The 15,511-nt window shown below is 47.4% G+C and overlaps 1 pseudogene; it reads left to right on the forward strand.

Moving 5' to 3' along the window:
- The first annotated feature begins 1,286 nt into the window (after window positions 1–1,286).
- Window positions 1,287–14,045, forward strand: LOC122697128 (annotated as a pseudogene).
- The last annotated feature ends 1,466 nt before the right edge of the window (window positions 14,046–15,511 follow it).

A 15,511-nucleotide genomic window follows, 5' to 3' on the forward strand; every position in this document is an offset into this window, starting at 1 on the left:
ACAGCCTGTCAAAGTGGCTGGCTGTGGTGGTGGAAAGCAGCTTTCCATCGCAAGAGGTGTTTAAATCAACAAAAGAATAGAGCATGAACTTGATGAAATGATATTGAATGACTTGTAAACATTTTCAAGTGTACTCACTACCATTAGGAAAGCACTGTAACCACAGTGAAATTTCCAAGGTGCCTAGGCCATCAGCCATGAAAGGCAGCGTCATAAGCACTGGATGACCAGGATATTCCCTGTGTGATCACTTTGGAAAGCTCTGTGGCTATGTGGAGACTGTACCATAGGCAGGTGAAGGGAAGTCAAGTTCAGTTTTAGACAGGCTGTGTTGTAGGTGCCAAGCAGGCTGTGAGCGAGGATGTCAAGTATCCACCTACATAGTCAAATCTGGAGCTTGTGGCGAAGTCAGGGCTAGAGATACAGTTTGGAAGTGATCGTCCTGTGGACAGGCTCCAAGGCCATGAGCCTGGAGGAGGTCTCTGAGAGCGGGAGGGTGGAGAGAAGAAGGAAGGTCCAAGGACTGAGGGGACAGAAGGGCCCTGGAACACTTAGCCTGGTGAAGAATAAGAGCCAGCACGGAGACCCAGAGGTAGACGGAGGGGCAGGAGGGAAACCAGGAGAGTGTGGTGTCCACAGATCAAGTGGTTTCAGGGAGGAGGGAGGAAAGAGTTGTGTCTGAGGCTGCTGAGAGGCCAAAATGAGAGCTGAGAATTGGTCACTGTATTCAGCAGTGTGGAGGCCAGTGGTGAACTTGACAATGTTAGTTCCATGGAACAGTGCCGTCTGAAGTCTGGAAGAGGGAGGACAGAATGGTGGAGAGGGCATGGGAATCAGACCGCTATTCCCTGAGTTTTGTTGTCCAGGCAAACTGAGGAAAAGGCAGCCAGATGGAGGAGATAGATAGTGGGGCCTAGAGATATTTGCATGGGAGCAGGTACTTCTTATTTGTAAAGGGGAATCTTGGACCTGGCAGGTGAAAGGAGACAATTAGGGCCGCCAAATAGTTGAGTAGGTGTAAAGAGGGCAGGATTGCCCTATACTCGCTGCTTTATTTGCCAAGTAATGGGCAAGATTTGAGCAAAGGTGATCTGGCAGATAATGTATTGCCTGAAGTGGCCACTGCACTTGTCTTCCTCTGTAGTAAGATTAGTCCAGGCCAGGGGATTATAGATATTTCACCTAGGATACTGTTCCCTGCCAGGGTAGGTGCAATGAGACTCTACAGCTGGCTAGACAACACCCCCCACCAACTCCCACAGCTTAACAAACTCTGGCAGCAACAAAACCCAGCAGGTGTCTCAGACTACACTAGAGCTCAGAGAAGCCTCCAAGGAAGCAGAAGAATCACCATGGTGGAGTTTGCACCTTTGTTTGTGCCACTGGAACGCAGGCTACAGACCTTCGCAGTCCTGCAGTTGATCTTCTCTTACTTGGCCCTGCGTAAGGAAAGCTGATATGGACTTGGGAGGCCATGGACACCTGCCACTTCAGGTGCACATGGTGTATTGATGGGGAAAGATACAGGTCCTAAGGTGGATGCTGAACCTAGTATCTGGGGATCACCTGGGGTGAGGGACATCTTGTTCACATGGCCTTGGGGGAGCTTTGCCATCAGGAACTGTCTGACTGTCCATGCCCACCTCAGCCCAGCCTGGGAACTGGGAGTATCCAGAGGAGGACAGAGAATCACCTAACCTCGAGCCTGAAATTAGAAGGAGGGCAGCTGAGAAAACGCTCTGGACACTCTGATGCCAGGAACAGTAGCTTGTACCTTGGCCCTTATCTCAAGGGCAAAGGGGATCCCCAGGAGGGTTTTAGGTATTGGAGTGAGAAGATCCAATCCGTTGGAGACAAGCTGTAATTTATGGATCTTCTGTGTTGGGATGTTGGAGGAGACAGTTGACAGGGAGCAGTTGTTAGCAAATCAGATTTGGGTCTGCTTGTGGAAACAGGGTAAAGTGCCTAAACTGACAGTGGGTTGTGGTGAAAAAAGTGTAGGCTTTATTACAGGGGCCAAGCAAGGAGTCCAGAGAGTTAAGCCTCAAAATGCATGAAACCTATTTTGATTACCTAGGAACAGTGTCTAGAGACTAAATGAGGTAGAGATTCTGGGTGCATGAACAGCTCCTAGAGAATCATCTGATTGCTTGGCGGTGAGGTAACTGGGAATCACCATCATCAACCTTCTGGTTTCCCCTGGTCTGAGGTTTATGGGCTGGTCAGCAACTTCTTCCACCTGCTGGGGGTTCAGTATTTGCAAAACCGCTCAATGATGAGTCTCCATATTATATGGCTCTTGGGAACAAACTAAAATTCTTTGAATTTGTGGAATGGTTAAACTGTTATTTATTTTCTTGATTGGGACTGTTTTCTTTCTGTGTTTGTGATTTCTGTTAATAATTTAATTTTTGAAATTTGGGGAAGGCTTTGGAAGCTGAAGATTTTCTACAAATAAGAAGCAGGCAGAGGACATGAGGGATCTTTCCCAGGAAGGCTGCATAGGTCCTGCTCAATCACAAGATCTCAGTCGACATCAGCTGTCACCTCATAGACCCATGATTGAAATCTAGGCCCCTGATTGTTTCTGTGTTTGTACAGCACATGAGCGAAGTATGGTTTTGGCATTTTAAATGATTTTGTGCCTATGCAATATCCTCCAAGTTGCTTCTTGAGCCCCAGTGTTGAAATGCTTACAGTTTGGCTCTTTAAAAGATTACTTAGCCTGGTCTAAGGAGGCTGGCAGTGGGTGGAGAGAAGGGGCTCTTTTCCAAAGATATTAGGAGATGAATCTACAAGGCAAAATGTACAGGCCTTCAGGTACAGGCCTTAAGTTTTCCCAGGAGGCCAGTAAATGCTACACACAGAGTGAAGAGATGGTTCATGCTAGCCTAGCGCAGTTGTTTGAGGAGGGGCAAAGATGTGGCCAGAAAGGTCCACCGGAACCTGTTATTGAGGAGTCAGGCTCCAGCAACAAATACTTTCCAGTGGGTTATTTGTTTAGTCTGTTTCTTTCCTCTTTTTTAATTCACACACTCACGCAGGAAGATAAGATCCTTTCAGATAGTTGGTCTTATTCTCATCTGCATCTCCATCTCCTAGAAGAGTTAATGTTGAATAATGGTTTGTGAATGAATGTTGGGAGCATGATATGGACATAATAGTAGAACTGAAACCAGCACTTATGCTACTAGCTTTCTGTATGAAGTTAGCTAACATGAATACCCTCTGTGGGTCTCAGTAAAGTGGGATTTTACATCTTACCTTCTTGGTGTTATGAGGGGAAAGAATTGGTGTTTCCTTTCTTTAGGGGCTGAAAATGTATGCAAGTTAGATTTTTCCTGCTGACAGCACTGAAAGGAGAGGTCAGAGTGAGGGAGATGTTTAGATCGGGGAGTTCTTTCTGATCAAGTAGAAATGCCCACATTTTGAAATTCCTTTTTCTGACTGAAAAACAAATACATGCTACTTTAACACTCCGAAACAAAGTGTGTTCTAAGAGTCAAAGATTTCCTCCAAATCCTACCCCACAACGAACGACTATTAACAACTTGGTTTTATTCTCTCGACCTGGATGGAAGTTTTAATTTTGTGTGTACAGAGGTTCAGTTTAGGAAGATGAAAAGAGTTCTGAGATGAAGGCTGGTATAGTTACACAACAATGTTAATTAAATTAACTATACCAAATATAGTATATATTTTTGACTCTCAAAAATCATTTCGAGTATATGTCCAGGAGGGGAATTGCTGGGTCCTATTGTATTCTCATATTTTATAAGAAATCTCCATACTGTTTTTCAAAAGGCCTCTGTCATGAGCCCATTATTTGGAAAAATACAATCTCCCCAATGTTCATAATAGCGCATTTACAATAGCTAGGACATGGAAGCCAACTAAACATCCATTAGAGTAATGCGTAAAGAAGATGCAGTAATATAGGCAATGGAATATTACTCAGTCATAAAAAGGAACATATTAAGACTGTTTTTAGCAACATGTATGAACCTAGAGATTGTCAAACTGAGAGAAGATAGTCAAAGAAAGACAAATATCACATGATATCACTAATATGCAGAATCAAAAGAGGTACATGAGTACTTATTTACAAAACAGAAGTAGAAAAAAACCTATCGTTAACAGGGGATAGGTGTGAAGGATAAATTGGGAGATTTGGATTCACAACACTACTCTCTATATAATAGATAACAATAAGAATCTTCTGTAAAGCAGTGGAATCTCTACTAACTACTCTGTAGTGATCTGTTTGGGAAAGGAATTTAAAAAAAAAAAACAAACAAGAATCAATATGTGTATGAGTTTAACAGGTTTACTTTCCTATACAACTGAAACTAATGGCACATGTAAATGAACTATAATCTAATGATAACTTAAGAAAAATACCAAAGAGTCATTTCGATGACTGGTATACAGTAAACATATTTTACCATTGTTAAAACTGAAAGGACAAAACAAAGTGCTCCAAACACAACTCTGAAGCCAGCACCAGGAGGGCAGGAATTCCTGTCTGTTGTTCACGGCTTAACCACCAGCATCTGGCATGTGGTAGGTGCTATGCAGAAAGCGAGCCTCTCTGAGCCCCAGCCTACTTTGATTTATAACTTTTGCTATTATTCAGACTGGGCTTCGTCAGTGCCTCAGCACTAAAGAAACTGCCTGCAATGCAGGAGCCACAGGAGATGCAGGTTTGATCTCTGGGTCTGGAAGATCCCCTAAAGGAGAGCATGGAAACTAACTCCAGTATTCTTGCCTGGAGAATCCCATGAACAGTGGAGCCTGGAGGGCTACAGTCCACAGGGTTGCAAAGAGTCAGACGCCACTGAAGCAACTTAGCACCCACACATGCACTATTCAGACTGGGTCAGAAGTCCACTCCTCCAGGAAGTCGGACTGGAATCACAGTCCGGGTTTATCCTACTTTCAGCTAGACTACAGGTAGGGGATGAACTTCTTTATGAGTGTGAGCAAAGGGCGTTGAGTGGAGGGAATGGAACGTAGAGGAATCAATATTTTGTAACAGTGAGGCTCAATTATCATCAGATTAAAGACAGCCCCAAAGACCACCTGACCCTGAGTCAAAACCAGGATTAGCCTGAGACAGGACTCAGAATCATAAGTCTGGGAGGAATTGCTCACTGGGGCTGTCTCTAGCCCTGCTGCAGTCCTGATGAACGGACCAGGCATGAGGTGTCCTCTTCCTCCCTCCTTCCTTCAGCGGGACAGGGCCTGGCAGCAACGGAAAGAGCTCAGCAAAAGCTAGAGCTCAGGGCGTTGTATCAACTGAGCCACTTAGTGTAGCCGGAACATGAGGTGCATGTGGCGACTGAGACCGGAGCAAGAGGGGGTTTGGGCCACCAGTGGGGAGCTTGAGATCAGGCTGAGCTGCTTGAGCTGAGCCTCAATGTTATAAGAAATCATGGGGGCCTTTAACTAGAGGGGAAATGCGGTGGGATATATCTATGGAAAGATGGGCTGGGAGTAGATAGGATCTGGGCTGAATAGAAAGAATAGCTTTTCTCTGGGGTTCTAAAGAATGGATACCAGAAAGAGTTCATCTGATCACCTCTCCATCAGGCCTTTATTGAGCATCTGGTAAACACAGACAGAAAAGGAGGAGGAGGGGGAAGACCCAAATGAGTAAGCAATCTGGTGCAGTGGGAAAACGCGAGTTTGAAATTAGGCCAACTGGTTTCAAATCCAGGCTCTCAGTGTGACGCTGGTGGTGTTGACAGCATTCTCTCCTCCTCCAGACCTTGAGAAGCTGGTCACTTTCTCCTAGGAGGAGGGCTGGGATGGACAGTGCTGCTAGAGCTGGGTCAACAGGGAGAGCTCGTTCCTTCATACCTCTGACCACTAATGGTTCCTGCTTCCCTTCTCAGACTTGATCTGCTGGGTAGTCTTCATTGGCCTCCTGTTCACAAGATTCTGGTTGATCAGTATCCTGTATGTGATCTGGTGGTACGTGGATCAAGACACGCCACGGCAGGGGGGCAGGCAGAGTGCTTTCATAAGGCACTGGACCATATGGAAGTACACGAAGGACTATTTCCCCATCTCGGTGAGTATGGGGCTGACTAGGGAATGGTCTGGACCATAGACCCCATTTGTCCATGGGGATGTTTCACCCTGTGTGCAGTCAGCAGATTACTGGGCCGGGAGCAGGAGACAGGCTTCTACCACTATTAGGGGAAGAATCAGCTTTTGTCTGACTATGGTTGTCCAACTTCAGTGAGGTGAGGCCACTATGACAACGGATGTATGAACAGGATTTGAGGAACCCACTTGGCCATGTTGTGCAGCACACTTATGTATCTTACAGGTGGAAATCCCTCAACAGTCTAAGTTTGGAGTGTAGGAATCCGTAGTGAAAACAAGATTTTTAGAGCATCTGGCTGACACTTTATCAGATGATGATACTGATAGCCTGAGAGGGAAGAAGACATGAGCAAGGACATAGAGCAGGTTCTTTTACTGCTTTTAAAGTATGTGTATTGGCTCTGAGAATAGACACAGAGCAGAGAGCCCTCAGGATGTATCCAGCCCCTGTGTGTTTGTTTCGTTGTGTCCTTGGACAGAGCTTTGCTCACTCTGAATCTCAGTTTTCCCAGAGATCCACTAAACAGTCCCGTTCCTCCTCTTCTGCCTATCTCTTAATCTCGGATCTCTGGCTCATGGTACCTCATGTCCATTTTGCACACTGGACCCTGGACCAAGGATCAGTCCTTAGGGATGCAGGACCCTGAATTTTAGCGAAGTGACTTTTGCTCCATTCTGAATCTCAGACAGGCTAAACCCCTGGATGTAAGCAGTTGTGATGGTTGATTATCTAGTTGGGATTGGAAGAGGAAGGGAATGAGGACACAGAGAGATGCCAGACAGGGACAGGTGGCCCTCGCTGGACACAGGAGACAAGAATGTATATGGTGTCATCTCTGGGAGTGGAAACCACAGGTTCTAAAAGGGGTCTGGAAATGCCCGTGTATAACCTTAGGTGAGTTACACGTGCTCTCTGAGCTTCAGTTGTTTCATGTGTAAAGGGGAGGAAACGCTTCCACAGGAATCATTGGGTTGCGTGGATTCCATGAGACATCAGGCGATCCTGGGGCTCTAAGGACAGCACCTGGCTCTCCTGTGACCCCTGGAACTGCTGTCATTTGTACATCGGGCAGAAAAAGTCTGCTGAGCATCTCTGTGCCGGTCTTATCTGTCTCTTTTCTGTTTGTCCTATAGCCAAGTATCTCCCCCAGACGATTTCTCACATAGGACACTATTGACATTGTGGGAAGCACATTTGCAGAAATTTCAGGAGCAGTGTTCGGGATTATAGGCCACTGCAGTCCTGGGGCAACAGCAGCTGCAGACGGCGGGCAGTTCCACCGAGCGGCCAGCAGAGGGAGCGATGACACGCACTTTCACCTCCCTTTCCTGGACTGAGGCCTGCAGGAGGTGCTGCGGCTCCCAGATTCTGGACTCTTGTCACTTCCCAGGGCAACTTCTAAGTCATCCACACACCTTAGCAGAGCAGGCCCTGCAGGGATCTTTGGTTGTCAGTGATAGTGGAGTCAGGGAGTCTCTGCTATCTAGTGAAAACAAGTGTACAACCTTAGAGTTGTCAGGTGTTTTGTTCTGAGGCCTTACTGAGGACTGTATTCAGAGATAGCCTCTCAGAAATCTCTGCGGAACTGTTCTAAAAGGGAAGGGAGAAGTCAGTATTTATGGGGCTTTGTTGGAAAAAACAAAAGAAAATGAAACAACCCACCTAGCTAAACGTCAAAAGATTCAGTTCAGTTCAGTTCATCGCTCCGTCATGTCTGACTCTTTGTGAGCCAATGAATCGCAGCATGCCAGGCCTCCCTGTCCATCACCAACTCCCAGAGTTTACTCAAACTCATGTCCATAGAGTCGGTGATGCCATCCAACGATCTCATCCTCTGTCATCCCCATTTCCTCCTGCCCCCAATCCCTCCCAGCATCAGGGTCTTTTCCAATTAGTCAACTCTTTGCATGAGGTGGCCAAAGTTTTGGAGTTTCAGCTTCAGCATCAGTCCTTCCAATGAACACCCAGGACTGATCTCCTTTAGGGTGGACTGGTTGGATCTCCTTGCAGTTCAAGGGACTCTCAAGAGTCTTTTCCAACACCAGAGTTCAAAAGCATCAATTCTTCAGTGCTCAGCTTTCTTCACAGTCCAACTCTCACATCCATACATGACCACTGGATAAACCATATCCCTGATTAGACAGACCATTGTTGGCAAAGTAATGTCTCTGCTTTTGAATATGCTATCTAGGTTGGTCATAACTTTCCTTCCAAGGAGTAAGCGTCTTTTAATTTCATGGCTGCAATTACCATCTGCAGTGATTTTGGAGCCCCCCAAAATAAAGTCTGACACTGTTTCCACTGTTTCCCCATCTATTTCCTGTGAAGTGATGAGACCAGATGCCATGATCTTAGTTTTCTGAATGTTGAGCTTTAAGCCAACTTTTTCACTCTCCTCTTTCACTTTCATCAAGAGGCTTTCTAGTTCCTCTTCACTCTCTGCCATAAGGGTGGTGTCATCTGCATATCTGAGGTTATTGATATTTCTCCCGGCAATCTTGATTCCAGTTTGTTCTTCTTTCAGCCCAGCGTTTCTCATGATGTACTCTGCATGGAAGTTAAATAAGCAGGGTGACAATATACAGCCTTGACGGACTCCTTTTCCTATGTGGAACCAGTCTGTTGGTCCATGTCCAGTTCTAACTGTTGCTTCCTGACCTGCATACAGATTTCTCAAGAGGCAGGACAGGTGGTCTGGTATTCCCATCTCTTTCAGAATTTTCCACAGTTTATTGTGATCCACAGAGTCAAAGGCTTTGGCATAGTCAATAAAGCAGAAATAGATGTTTTTCTGGAACTCTCTTGCTTTTTCAATGATCCAGCGGATGTTGGCAATTTGATCTCTGGTTCCTCTGTCTTTTCTAAAACCAGCTTGAACATCTGGAAGTTGCCGGTTCACGTATTGCTGAAGTCTGGCTTGGAGAATTTTGAGCATTACTTTACTAGCATGTGAGATGAGTGCAATTGTGCGGTAGTTTGAGCATTCTTTGGGATTGCCTTTCTTTGGGATTTTCATGTTTTTCTACATATTGGGAGATACAAAATCTGGACTCACTTCAATTATTCCTGTGATGTGTATGCTCCCTCTCTGTGACCAGTATCCTATTATCTTCCATCCTGAATTCCTTTCAAGGCCCATTGTGAGTTGCAGCTACAGTGGTGGCTGACTTGAAGGCAGGCAGGCAACATTCCTTGTCCTAGAAACTCTGCTGGGGTACTCTACTCACAGTCCTTTGTGCTGTGATTCTGTGAGCTAGCGCCTAATGGTAAAGTTTCTAGGGAATTTAGGAGACTACTTCTGAGCACTGGAGCATCTTAATGCACACTATGGGCATCCTAAAGAGGTAATGGTGGAGAATCAGGCAGTGTTTCCCTGAGGAAATTGATTCCCCCTCATCCTGTTATCAGTTCAGGAGCTGAGTTTCTGTGTAAGATTTCATATCCAGGAACAGTAGTGTCTCCACAGGCCAAGGCCTGACAGGGGAGCAGTGCTGCGGGCAGGCTGTGACCTGGTGTCAGGAAGTGCTGCAGGCTTGACAGGACACCTCCCTGACCCCTCACCACCCACACCTGCAGGCTTCACTAGAGACCGCATGGTCCTCCTCCCAACCTCTACCTTCAGCACCCTGGGACAGTGAGTCACAGGGACTCGGGCTTCCAGCTCTTTACCTGGGACAGAACTCCAGATGCCACAAAACTTGGTGAGAGGCTCACTCCCTCCTGTGCTGGCTCCTTCATTTTGGTAGGGCTCTGCTTGGGAGAAGGTCTGCCTTCATATAGCACATGGCTTGTCTCGTGTCTTCTTCTCAGAAGTCCTACCTCTGCATTGCGCAGGGTTCTTCCTTTCCAGGCAGGCGGCACTGGCATCATCCATTCATGATACTGTGTTCTCCGTCTTCATCCCAGTCTCCCTGAGTATCTACTCTACTTCATTCTTTCACCGGGGAAAAGATCCTCAGACAGGCAGTCTCATCACAGGACACTCACATGTGGAGTGGTAGCACGTGGGCTCAGGGGACACATGGAAGAGGTCAGCACAGAAACTGAGCAGGGAGGCAGCAGTGGGGGTTGCCCTGATTCACCAGATTGCTGTCCCTACAGCTGGTCAAGACTGCCGAGCTGGACCCCTCCCGAAACTACGTCGCTGGCTTCCACCCTCATGGGGTCCTCGCCACCGGAGCGTTACCAACCTGTGCACAGAGGGTACGGGCTTCTCCTCGGTTTTCCCAGGCATCCGCTCACATCTGATGATGATGCATTGGTGTTTCTGGGCCCCTGTCTACAGGGATTACATCATGTGTGCGGGTGAGTCCTTCCACTCTTTCTATCCCAGGACTATGGGGGCTGAAGACATGAGGAGGGATTTTTAATGAGGATGGCCAATTGATCTGACTTCTTCCAAGTGAATGTGTAGTGGACAAGGAGATGAGTCCCAAAGAAGCATTTCCCATAGCTCTGTGCTCAGTGATGAACTTGGCAGGGGTGTTGGGAAAAGGGGTAGTGCTCAGTGCCTGTCATCAGGGTCCTCCCAGCTGGGAAGTGGGGGACAGCCCAAGTCACATACTCCTGAACCATGCTTGCCGCCTTCACACTGTACGTGACCACCTTCCTCTCTCCCCAGGGCTGGTCTCATCAGACAAGGAGAGTGCTACTCACATTCTGAGCAGGAAAGGAGGCGGCAATCTGCTGTCCATCGTTGTTGGGGGCGTCCAGGAGTCACTGAATGCCAGGCCTGGAGCCTACAAGCTGGTGCTGCGGAACCACAAGGGCTTCATCAGGCTCGCCCTGATGCACGGGTATTGGGGAGAGGGCTCTGGGTTCAACTGGAGATTGGCAAGGATTGTAGTTTGGAGGGAAGACTGTAGAGGCAAATGCAGATCCTATTTTGGCAGGCAGAGTCTCCATTCATTAACAATGAAGATTGTATGTTAGTGATAGAGGTACTGTCTCAGGCCCACATACCCAGAGAAGATTCTGGAAGGAAGATTTTGTGACTAAAGAGATTAAGTCTCAAAGGTCATATTGCTACAAAGCTATTCTCCTATCTTTAAACATCTGTGAAGAGTACAAAGCTAGCTGGAGGTGATTTTCCCAGAAAGTCTGCAGATGTTTTTTTATCTTGGAGGTCTCTCAGCTGTATTTGTTTTGCCTCTCATGATCCTGTGACTGAAACGGGTTAATCTTGAATTTGTGCTGGACCTGCTTCTGTGACTTTAACCCTCATCTTGCAGCTTTTGTTACCATGGGAACACATAATGGGCAGCCTAAGGAAGATAACCTGAGCTGCCCTCCTGTAGAGGACTGTAAGGAAGTGAAAACACACATTCTCCTGCCTGAGCATCCCCATTCTTGGGGACATTTGCAAGGATCAAATAGTCTTTTCAGTGTGTTTCCTCACCTATATCCCAATCTATGATCCATAAACAACTGGCTTCCTGGCCCTACATGATGGTTATTTGGATGCACTAGCATGCCATCTCCTTGGTCAGCCACTCTGAATAGTCCCTTCCTCATCCCAACACTTCCTCTCAGATTCACTGTCCTATCTGTGGCAAGCAGAGCGAGCATGGACTCATCACAATCGAGTGCCAGGTCTTGGCCCTGAGAAGCGCCATGACCTGCCTGAAATTATAAAACAAGACCATGGCAGTTCTGGGAGATACCTGAGGCCTCCTACTTTTGGTCCAGGCCCTGTACTCTGCTCCAGTTCCTGCTCACTAACGCCCTTCAGGAGGCGAGGGGACAAGCTTGTATCTTCTTGCCCTTCCACATGCCCTCTCTCCTGTCTCCGTCTAGGGCAGCTCTGGTGCCAATCTTCTCCTTTGGGGAGAATGACATATATGACCAGGTTGAGAACTCTCCTGGTTCCTGGTTGCGGTGGTTTCAGGACCGACTTCACAAGAGCATTAGAGGTTCCATCCCTCTCTTCTATGGCCGTGGAGTCTTCCAGTACAGCTTTGGTCTTATGCCCTACCGCCGACCCATCACCACTGTGGGTGAGCCTGGACCCGGACTGGGAGGGAGAGGGCTATAGTGTAAGAGGCCTGGGCTTGTGCTGCAAGGAGACCTGGACATAGAGCAGTATACCCTTGACTTTGTGGAGCACACTTTCTGGTGTGTAAAAGAGACACAGGCAAGTAACCCTATGAAAGGCCGTCTAGAATGAGAAGAGTAACAGGGGCAGACCGGCCAGTAGCCACTCTTGAATACTGTGCCCCTGCTTGTGTCAAGCACTGCACTGGCTCCTTACATGCAATGGCTTAGTTTTCCCAACAACTTGTGAGGAGATACTCTCACACCCATTTTATTGACTGCAAACACAGACCCACAGAACGTAAAGCAATTCCAAGAGACACCCTGCCCTTGGTCACAAAGTTGAGGTTTGATGAGGGTATTTGGCTTTTTATTATGCAAGACAAGGAGGGTATAATTCTGATCACAGGATCTAATGACAGTAATTGGAGAAGGTGGATGCAGGATCATTCCAGGTCTGTTAGAATTGTGTGTAAAGTAGAAATCAGTAGGCTTTGAAGGAGAGCCAGAAGGATTTCTTTGTAAATAATGGGCATGGGCTTTAGTCCATAGACTTAGCACCATCTTTCAGCTATTAGCTTACTTTTTGAATTCCAACTAGATTCCAAGGCAGTACTAATAGAGCTGTTCATCTCTACTCACCCAGGCAGTTCTTAGTTGAACACAGACAACCCCCTCTATCAAACTTTGTTTGCACTGTGTGGTGCATTTCTTGAATGTTTATAGTGCTGCTACCTCCAGGCCATTCCCAAGAAAGACAACAGGGCAGCTGCTTTCTGATCCACCTCCTCCCACAGACACAGGCTCTTCCAATCATGACATCTGAGAATCCCAGATTCACCTTTCCCTGAAGCTAAGTGCACATCCCAAGGGCTCACTCCCTGGTACTGATTTTTCCTGGCCATGTGACCTTGAACAAGCTATTTAACCATCCTGGGCCTCATTTCCTCAGCAGTCAAACAGGAATAATACCAGGTTATATCCTCGTAGGATTGTCAGGATAACATAAGAGATAATGCATGCAACTGTGCTGGCTGTATTGTTGATATATCAGAATCTTGAATTTGACCTAACATCTTAGTAACACAAAAAAGAATTGAAAGGGAGGGAGTTACAGTGCTTACCTGCTCAGATGACCATTGCAGTGGGAACACCAAGGTCCCTGCACCTTCATAGTTTCCGGCTCTGAGCCACCACTCACCTCTGTGTCTTGCAGTGGGGAAGCCCATTGAGGTGCAGAAGATACCGCATCCCTCCCAGGAGGAGGTAGACAGGCTCCACCAGCGCTACATGAAGGACCTGGAAAATCTCTTCGAAGCCCACAAGCTCAAGTACAACGTCCCCAGAGACGAACACTTGGAGATCTGCTGAGCACCTCCCCAGAGTAGGGGCTCCTCCAAAAGGCAGGGCTGGCATTAGGGAGGATGGAGGGAGGTGTTGTGATCCCAGAAGGCTTCCTGGAGGTGTCTGTTAAACACATCTCCAGAGCTTTCACTGACTCCTGAAGCTCCACCCAAAACCAGGCCTTGGGTCACAGCTGGCTCCTGGGAGAGGAGACCAGACTCTGGCATCAGTGATTTGCTCTCCTGCTGTGCCTCCTCTGTACTGGGTCCTCTTCATGTCTGCCCACCTGAGAAATGGGAGAGATGCTGGGAGAGAATGATGTCTGTGTCTGTGTCCTTTGTGACCCTGTCACTCAATGAGCAGGAGAAAGACCAGCTCCAGTGAGCAGATTTCTCTTCCTCTGCCTTCAGTGACAGCACAGAAGCCACCAGCAAGTGCACGGCTTTCTCCTAGAAGCTCCTGCATCCTGCATCCTTCCTGTCCCAGCTCCTCCCTCCCAGAGCTGGAGAGGAAGGCCAGGCCACAACCTCCTGATTCGTCCAGGCACCTTTGAGTTTCTGATCATCTGATGCCCGGGCTGGCAGCCAGAGGGGCCCACGAGGTGGGGAAGGAGAATTCAGCTCTGTCATTGGCTAAATGACCATGCACAGCCCTCTTAACCCTTCCTCTGTGTCTCTGTTTTTCTGGTTGAATAAAGTGACCTCTCATCTCAGCTCTGATGTCACATGAGTTGAGAGCTCCATGAGATAGCCCCTACTCATTTGTTGTAACTTCAGCCCTGAGCTTGACACAAAAGGGAGCTCCATCAATGCCAGTTTATCAATGAAAGGATTCTATTTCAGGCTTCTTCTTTCCTTCCACCCTACTCCCCAACTGGGAACACTGATCAAAGCCTCGCATTTAATCCCAGCCTGGCCCTGCAGCCCTGCTGCCATGTTTCCCCTTCCCACATGGTGGATCCAATGATCCAGAGAATGGCATGTTTCCTCTTCCTCCCTGACCAGTCAGCTCCAAATTACCAGCTCTGCCCTGTTCTGTGGGAGAGAAGGGAGAGGCTGTGTGCAGATACAGGGCGGCCCAGGAAGAGAAGGAACATGAGGAGTGCATGGTCCTGTGTGTCTGCAAGCAGGGAGAGCAAGGACATGCTTCTGATAAGAGATATTCTGGGCCACTGGTTAGTGACACATATCGTAAGGGAGGGGACAGGATGGGAGCAAAGGGTCCGTACTCTGAGCCGTAACACGCATGTGGGAAAATAGCTTTTCTTCCAACAGAAGCTAACAACACCAATAACCGTGAATGTGGGTCATCTCAAGAATGTAAATATGCGTCCAAGCCTGACCTAACCCTTAGCAGTGGCCATGCGCAAGTCACATCCCTTCCAAACCTCACTTTTGTTCTCAGAGAAAAAAGCATTACAATGTGCACCTTGAATGTTAGGAGTGGAATGGATTTAATAAAATAATTAACCATTCTACATCCTGTGAGGAATGGTGGGAAAGTGAAAGTCTCTAAGTCCTGTCCAACTCTTTGTGACCCCAATGACTATAGCTTGCCAGACTCCTCTGTCCATGGACTTCTCAAGACCAGAATACTGTGGTGGGTAGCTGTTCCTTCCCTAAGGGATCTTACCAACCTAGGGATTGAACTCAGGTCTCCATATTACTGGTGGGTTGTTTACCATCAGAACCAGAAGGGAATGTTGGTGGGCAGCTATGATTATAAGTCAAGTTGTATATGTACCCAGCATCTCATCATGGCCTGTTCTGACCTGATCAAGTGGGTGCTATAGGTTCCCAAGAGAAGAGGGAATCAAGAGCAATAGGCTTGAGATGGGGCATGATGGTTTCTACTAGGAAAGACCGAAGAGGTGGCAGGTGGGCATGACCATGAAGGCAAGGCACGATTTGCCAAGGAGATAAATTTCTGCCCAATTACTGCCCAGTTACTATGCCTTCACTTATCTGGGTAGCTGGGTGGTTTTTCTATGAGCTCCTGCTCCCTCACCTACTGTGTTCT

The sequence above is a fragment of the Cervus elaphus genome, chromosome 1, assembly GCF_910594005.1.
Source record: "Cervus elaphus chromosome 1, mCerEla1.1, whole genome shotgun sequence".
Classification (NCBI taxonomy): domain Eukaryota; kingdom Metazoa; phylum Chordata; class Mammalia; order Artiodactyla; family Cervidae; genus Cervus; species Cervus elaphus.